The 8,133-nt window shown below is 49.3% G+C and overlaps 1 pseudogene; it reads left to right on the top strand.

The window, feature by feature from the left end:
* LOC101702392 (small ribosomal subunit protein uS10 pseudogene) lies at positions 1–348 on the top strand (annotated as a pseudogene).
* Positions 349–8,133: the final 7,785 nt, after the last annotated feature.

Raw genomic sequence — 8,133 nt, 5'->3', positions numbered from 1 at the left:
AAACCTGGAAAGACACCTGTGGAACCTGAGGTGGCGATTCACCACATCAGGATCACCCTCACCAGTCGCAACTTGAAGTCCCTGGAGAAGGTGTGTGCTGACTGGGTCAGAGGTCCAAAGGAAAAGAATCTCAAAGTGAAAGGACCCATTTGCATCCCTACTAGGACATTGAGAATCACTACAAGAAAAACACCTTGTGGTGAAGGCTCTAAGACATAGGATCATTTCCAGATGAGAATCCAGAAGCAACTGACTGATTTGCACGGTCCTTCTGAGACTGTTAAGCAGATTACTTCCATCAGTACTGAGCCAGGAGTGGAGGTTGAAGTCACCATCGCAGATGCCTAAGGCAACTGTTTTAATAAATTGATAAACAATTTTTTTAAAAATGAAAAATAACAAGGACCCGAGTTTGATCCCCGGTACCCAAAATAAAATAAAATAAAATAAAATGTCCCCCCAAATCTTATATTTGGAGATGGAGCCTGGTCAGAGGGGCAGGTCCCCAGGCATAAGATCTAAAAGGTGTATTCTTGTCCCCAGCTGCTTCTTTCTCTATCTCTGCTCCCCCAGGCTTGGCCCTTGGACCCAGTCAACCATGGACTGAACCCATCGAAACTATGAGCCAAAGTAAACCTATTTCCCACTAAGTTGTGGGTGCTGAGTATGGAAAAGCTAATATAAAAATGTTGGGTGTCTTAGTTTCTTATTGCTGCTGCAACAAATTCCCACAAACTCAGAGGTTAAGAACAACACAAATTTATCATCTTATAATTCTACAGGTCAACATCCAAAAATTAGTGTCAGTTGCCTAATATCAAAGTGTTATCAGGCTATGCCCTTTCTGGAGGCCATAGGGGAAAACCTACAATCTTTCCTCTTCTAGCTTCTGGAGGCTGCCAGGATCCTTAGCTCACGGTCCTGTCCTGTATCCTCAAACCCACCAGGCCAGGCATCAGGAGACACAAGTGCATGTGAGGCTCCCTGAAGAAAGTTGCCCCTTGCCTGCCTCTGGGAGCGTGGAACTGCTGAGGGCCCTCATCATTCCCAGCACAGACAGCCACAGAACCCCTCAGCATGTGCTGAGAACCTGCTGGAGCCCGGGCTAAGACAAGCACCAGGTTGCCAAGGGCGGAGCTCATGGGTCAGGGGACGCAAGGATCACACAGGCCCCTGGACATTAAGGCTCCACAGAGGAGTGAGAAGGAGCTAAGCAAAAGTGTGGCTGCAGTGGGGAGAGGACAAGGAGGAAGTGGGGGAAGAGCTTCCTGAGGAGGAGCAGGAACAAGGGAGGAGGTCCGGGGGCTGCTAGCCCTCCTGGTACAGTGCTGGGACAGTGGGTGCTCACGAAATACATGTTGATCAACTAGATAACCAAGGGGAGTGAAACACAATTACTTCCAGGGACAGATGAGAATTGGAGAGGGTCGTGCCCGGCCCTGGGTCCCAGACCCAGTACGTAGAGAGCACAGGACTAGAATCTAGCACTCCTGGTGGTGGGCTCACTAGGGACATAAAATAGTATTTCCCCAAGCCAAACAATAAAAAGAGCTCCTTGAACCAGGGGGAAAAAATAGCCCAAACGGCAGGGGGAATACTATCAACAGCAGAATGGATAAATAAAATGTGGTACAGTCAGAGGATGGAATATGATACAGCACAGAAAATGCAGGGAACGCTGTCACAGCCAGCATGAAGGTGATGCTCGAAGACAGAGGATAAGGGTAAGAAACCAGGACAAGAACACTGTGTAGTGTGTGGTTCGGTTCGTGCAAATCCAGGCAGAACCCAGGGCAGCAAGAGAGGACAGCAATGCGGTGGGGGCCGTAGGGAAGGAGGACAGGGTCAGGGGAGAGGACGGGGCTTGGGGACTCAAGAAGGCTCTGTGTCTCCCCTTACTGTGCCGACACACGGAGTAGATAGCCTGCACCTCTGCTTTTCCTGTACTTTTATTTTTGTTTTTTTGGTCCCAGGGATCAAACTCAGGACCTTGTGCTTGCAAGGCAGGTGCTGTGCCACTGAGCTACATCCCTGGCCCTTTCCTGTATTTTCAATTGAAAGTATTAAGTTTTGGGGTTGGGTTTTTTTGGTACCTGGGATTGAACTCGGGACCTCGCACTTTCAAGGCAAGCGGCGGAACCACTGAGCTAAATCCCCGGCCCAATTGAAAATATTAAATTTTAAGTGGCGCTATCTAATTTATATTTGCACATTTGTTTCAGCATCAGTCTTCCAGAAGACGCCTGTCCTCCTGGAGTTGAAGTGAGATGAATCAGTGCCCAAAGCGCTGGGTGTGGCACCAGGGTCCCCCAGAGAAGGCGCAGGGCTGGAAGCAAAGGGAGGCGTGAACCCCACAGCACCCAGTCCCAGGGCCAAGCCCCAGGCCACCTCTCCAGCCCATCCCCACCTCCCACACAGGACACCTTCCCACACCCAGAGCCGCCTGGGCCGAGCCTGACACAGACACCCAGGTGCCAGGGCCACAGAGCAGCTGCTCAAAGCCACCCGAGGGCCAGGACTTTCGAGACCAGGTGGGGGCGACAGCACAGGCAAGATGCTTATAGGGTGGTAGGGTGCAGAGGCCAGGGAGGCCCCACCCTGAACTCCCCGGTGTGCTCTAGGCACCCAGGAGGCTGGGGGACCGCCTATGGGACCAGGGAGGGGCAAAGCTGGAGTTGTCCCTCTTCTCCAAGAGCAGGAACGATGTCACCAAAAGCCTAGAGGACAACAGTGTCGCCTTCTACAGCAAGCTTCTTTTCATTATCCCAGGAGTTTCTGAGCGCTTCCATGCTGAACTGCTGGGGTATCTATTGCTGGGAATAAACCGCCCCAATGAAACGGTCACAGTGACAGCCATCGTAGATTATACTGACCAGCTGGCTCCTTACTGCAGGTACTAGTTGAGGCCTCTCACGTAGCTTTAGTAAACTGGTGGCTGGGACACTCGGAGTTCATTCTCTCTCTCTCTCTCTCTCTCTCTCTCTCTCTCTCTCTCTCTCTCTCTCTCTCTCCCCACACACACACACACAGCCAGCTTGATCCTGGCCCCAAAAATGAGCATTCCAAGAGCATAGAACTCCTTCTTTACCTCAGGCACAAAAAAATACAGACCCTATGACCACCTTGTCATAAATTCTAGAAAATGCAAACTGATGTATAGAAACAGAAAGCAGCTCAATGACTTCCAGGTCAGGGGTAGGTAGAGAGGAAATGGGTCAAACAAGGGCATGAGGAGGCTCCTGGAGGGGACTCATGTATTCATTGTCCTGGTGGTGGGGTAATTTTACAAATGCACAAATATATTGGATCCAATTACACAGTTTATTGCATGTCAATTATACCTCAGTGAAGCTATAATGAAAAATAAAATACTATGTAGAAAACGATAGATTGGCCTTTGTTTGTTTGGGGTAGCTTTTTGTGGTAGAGAAAATATCACTGAATTTCAGGATTTTACATCTTACATCTTACACATCTTACAAATGCAACTCGCTGACAGGATTGCTGAACTCTGTTGACTCATGGGCTGGAAGAGGGAAGCTGATGTTTTTCAGTTAATTGCACAAACTTCCCTGCATCTGTCACATACCCATCGTCCATACACTTATTGTTTTCTTTGAGACTGAAACCCTTTCAATTCCTCTGACTGAATTTTATTCACGACAATTTGACTAGCATTACTAGGTTCTACCAGCAGTGTGGCCTTTCCTCTTCCAGGTAATGAGCTCTGCTTCTTTGACTTTTTTTTTCGAGACAGGGTCTCATTATGTAGTCCAGACTGGCCTCAAACTCATGGCGATCCTCCTGCCTCAGCCTCTCAGGTCCTGGGATTACAGTTCCTGTGACTTTAACAAAGGCTTCACACTAGTGGTTTGCGATTCCGGTCGCCATTGAAGAGGAAGTCTTTGTTTATCACACAGCTGGGACCTGTAGTTGGCACCTTTTCAGTGGGACAGGCCCTCGCTCCTCACTAGCCCGCAGAAAGCCGCACAAGATTGGCTTCCATTACAAGGAACAGCTTCCTGGTGTCCCAAGGATCATTGTCTTCCCTCCAGCTGCCACAATAAAAATGCCACAGACCGGCTGACCTCAGCACCACTTATTTCTCACGGTTCTGGAAGCTGGAAGTTCAAGATCAGGGGCCAGAGGGGCAGGTTCTGGGCAGGACCCTCTTCCCACTCTGCTTTTCTCTCTGGTTTGTCGCACTGGAAGGGCCACCTTCTTGCTGTGTCCACACAAGGCACAGACAGAGAGTATCCTTCTGGTGTCTCTTCTAAGGACACTAAGCCCATCTACAAGGGCCCCACCCTGTGACTCCGTCACCTCTCAGAAGCGCCCCTTCAATGCCATCCAGTGGGGAGGAGGCACAGCGCTCATAGCTGGTGTGACTCCACTCCTCTCTCCACCCGGCTTCTGGTTCCGGGCGTTCTGCATGATTCTCACCATGAACGTCGTCAAGAGTCCAGAGGCCCAGACCCAGAACTGCCTCTGCACCATCTGCTTGTCTCCAACACTTACCTGCACCCTCACAGGATGTGTAAACCACAGATGTTAGCAACGTGGGACCCTGAAGGGCCTGAGCCACTCAACAAGAAACCAAACAAGTACGAAGCCTTCTCTCCTCACCGATGCTGTCTCGGTTTTACCGAGTGCATGCTGACGGCAGGTGGGGACAGCTGAGTCCCACTGGCGGAAAGTTCCTTTTCCAGTGCTGACGCTTCTCCCAGGTTTTACACCACACCAGCTGGCAGCATGGAAGGACAGCTTAGGGGAGGAAATTTGGGAGGAGAGGCTGATGTTCTCAGCCTCCTGTCCTCCTTCCTCAGGGAGAGCTTGCGCATCACCATCAGCCCCATCTCCAGTCAATGGACTGGACCACACCAGCAGAGGAGCTCAGCCCTCCCACAAGCTGCCATGGGGCATGAGGGGAGTTCCATGTGTCAGCCGGGACAGGAGACAGTCCCCAGTTAATCAAACGTGTTATGGTTTATATCTAGACGCCCAAGAGCCTCATGAACTCAGAGGGGCAGCTGTTGGAAGGTGACGGGATTGTGGGGTGCTACCGCGGACTTGCTGTTAGGAGGCGGTTGCTGGGGGCGTGGCCTGCAAGGGTCATCTCCCTCCCTGCCCTCTACTTCCTGTCTGCCATGAGGGGAGCTGCTGTCCTCCCCCAGACCCTCCCACTGTTCCATTTGTGTGCTTGAGCCTAGGGAACCTGGACTGAAACTTCTAAACCGTGAGCCAAAATCAACCTCTCCTCCTCTGAGTTGTGTGTGTTGGGTATTGTGTCTCAGCAATGAGTGACTAAGACAAAATGCTAATCTAGTCATGGCAGGAAGGTATTTGTGGACGCGATTAAAGCTCTAATTAGTTTACAGTGAAGAAGGAAGATTATCCTAGATGCTGGAATGGGGCCGAGGGGATCAGCTGAAAGACCCAGGTAGATCGGCTTCCGTGAGAAGACCTCAGACCAGCGCTGCCTGGACCCCAGCTGTCCTATCCAGGGCCTGCCCGGGGGTTCCCAAGGTGCAAGGAGCTCCACAGTTACCCACCATCCCTCAAGCCGATTCCGAGCGGTCGCTGGCTTGATGTCAGCCATCTGCTGGTTCTGGTCCCCAGCAGGACCCTGGCTGATTCTGGGGCTCGGGCGCCTTTATCCAAACAGCAAACGGGCTCCTCTGTCAGAGCCTTTACTGCAAACGCCGGCCTGGCACAGCGTGTGGGATTTAAAAGGCAACGTGGGCTTTTGCTCCTTCTCAGCGACCTGCCTTGGAAAGCCGGCTCACAGTCGCTTCCGCAGCCCACACGGGGCCCCTTTTCCCTTCAGATCCAGGGTCCTTTCTGCATGTGCAGCTCTCACGTGTAGTTCTGGCCTGACCGGTAGACAATGTTTCTTTTTTTTGCTTTTTGGTACCGGGGATTGAACTCCGATCCTTGCTCTTGCGCAGCAGGCGGCGAAACCATTGAGCTAAATCCCCAGCCCTGGCCTGACCTGGATGAGGACGGCACAGCCCTGGGGACTTTAGCCCTCACCTGCCCCGCCCTGAGAAGCCATCTGGAGAAGCTGCCCTCACACCAGGAGGAAGCCCAGAGCTTTCTTCTGGGGAAAATGAAGGGAATGCTGCTTTTTCTATTCAGCTTCATAGAGCTGTTACCAATCAAATGATAAAGTGATAGCGGATTACTTTGAAAACTTACATCTTGAAGATAGATGGATCATCATTATCTTTGTCATTATTTTAATTATAATTATTACTGTACTCCATGCACCAGTTCCTCTCTGCCTGCCTGCACCCCCTTCCTGAAAAAATTCGCCTTTCTCCACTCACCAAGGTGGTGCCATGTTGCTTGTTTGTACCAAACATCCCCAGCCCACTTCCTCTGCTTTTGGATGGGTTTACTGATGTTATGTTATGAAGTTGTCAATTCTCCCTGTATTAACCTGTAAATTCAATGCAATCTTAACAAAAATTCTACGTGGGTTTTTAGAGGAACTCAGCAAACTAAAATTCTACATAGATTAAAAGCTTTGATATGAAAGATAAAACCACAGCGTTAGTAAATGATAAGATAAAACCACAGCATTAGTAAATGGTGTAGGGAGGACAGACAGGAGCACAGCAAGTCCTTCGAGTACTGGGGAGCATGGTTTCCTCAGGACCTTTGAAGAAATTGCTTTATGTGACTTAGGGTCCTTGGCTTAAGTTCAGAAAACCTAACCACAAGGACTTAAGAAAAATAGCTGGCCCCTGAGCTGCAGGTTCACAGTTAACTATCAGATAGGACCAGAGGCTGCAAGTGCCGGGGGAGGGCCAGACAGAGTGAGAGGGCAAAATCGGAAGGGGGGGCAAAACTGTCACATTTACCAAGAAAAACCAACAGTGAACAAACAAATGCTTAGCGCCTACAGCAACAGTGCCAGTCCCAAGATAAGCCGGAGGATCAATGGTGTTTCTGTGCACCTGAAATAAATCTATGGAAACGGGCGGGGATTTAGCCCCGTGGTGCCGAGGCCTGCCTCGCAAGCACAAGGTCCCGCGTTCAATCCCCGGTACCTAAGTAAATAAATGAATAAATAAATAAATCTATAGAAAAGAATGACCCTAACACATGCATTTTTGGACTTTTTTTTTTTTTTTTTTTGAGACAGGATCTTGCTGTGTAGCCCAGGCTGGCCCCAGATTCAAGAGGATCCTCCTGCCTCAGCCTCAGGAGTGCTGGGATTACAGGTGTGTGCCACCACACCTGGCTTCTTATTTTTTTCCTCACATTTTAATGACCTAAAATCCGGATGCTTCTTACACTGATGGCATCCTAGATTTGAATAAATCCAGAATGGAGAAAAAGATACTGTTCACAACAGTCACAAGTAAAGTGTCTGAAATAACAATGCATAGGTCCTCTGAGGAGGAAACTTTTTTTGGTTTTGTTTTTGGACCGGGAATCAAACTCAGGACCTTGTGCTTATGAGGCAGGCGGCAGAACCACTGAGCTAAATCCCCAGCCCAAGGAGGAAAATTTAAAACCAAAACATCGGCTCAACCAGAGAAGTGACTTTTTCTGTTTTCTGATCTCAGTACTAGGAATTGAACTCAGGACCTTGTACTTGCCTGGCAGACATGGCACCACTGAGCTACATCCCCAGCCCACTTTCTCTGCTTTTGGGTGGGTTTACTGATGTTATGTTATGAAGTTGTCAATTCTTCCTATATTAACCTGTAAATTCAATGCAATCTTAATAAAAATTCTACGTGGGTTTTTAGAGGAACTCAGCAAACTAAAATTCTACATAGATTAAAAGCTTCAATGTGAAAGATAAAGCCACAGCGTTAGTAAATGACAACAGGAGAATACCCTATGACACGGGCCACTGTTTTGGAAGCCTTCTGAGGCAATGTCTTGCTCTACTGCCAGGCTGGTTTCAAACTCCTGAGCACAAACCATCCGCATCTGCTGGGACTGCAGGTGTGCTCTCCCACGCCTCACTGCAATTCTTTAAAATTAGCACTTTGGGGGGAGTTTTTCAAGTCTTTTTTTCCCCTAATTGCAACCCTTCCCCAGTGGGGGAAATTCAATGTCACAGTTATACGGATTTCTCATTTTTATACTGGATGTATGTTTGTACTTTGTATA

Source organism: Heterocephalus glaber, unplaced genomic scaffold (genome assembly GCF_053883595.1).
Source record: "Heterocephalus glaber isolate CG9 unplaced genomic scaffold, H.glaber_assembly_v1.0 deba00001572, whole genome shotgun sequence".
Taxonomy (NCBI): domain Eukaryota; kingdom Metazoa; phylum Chordata; class Mammalia; order Rodentia; family Bathyergidae; genus Heterocephalus; species Heterocephalus glaber.
The sequence above is the reverse complement of the archived record's forward strand: the minus strand, read 5'-3'. Positions and strand labels throughout refer to the sequence as shown.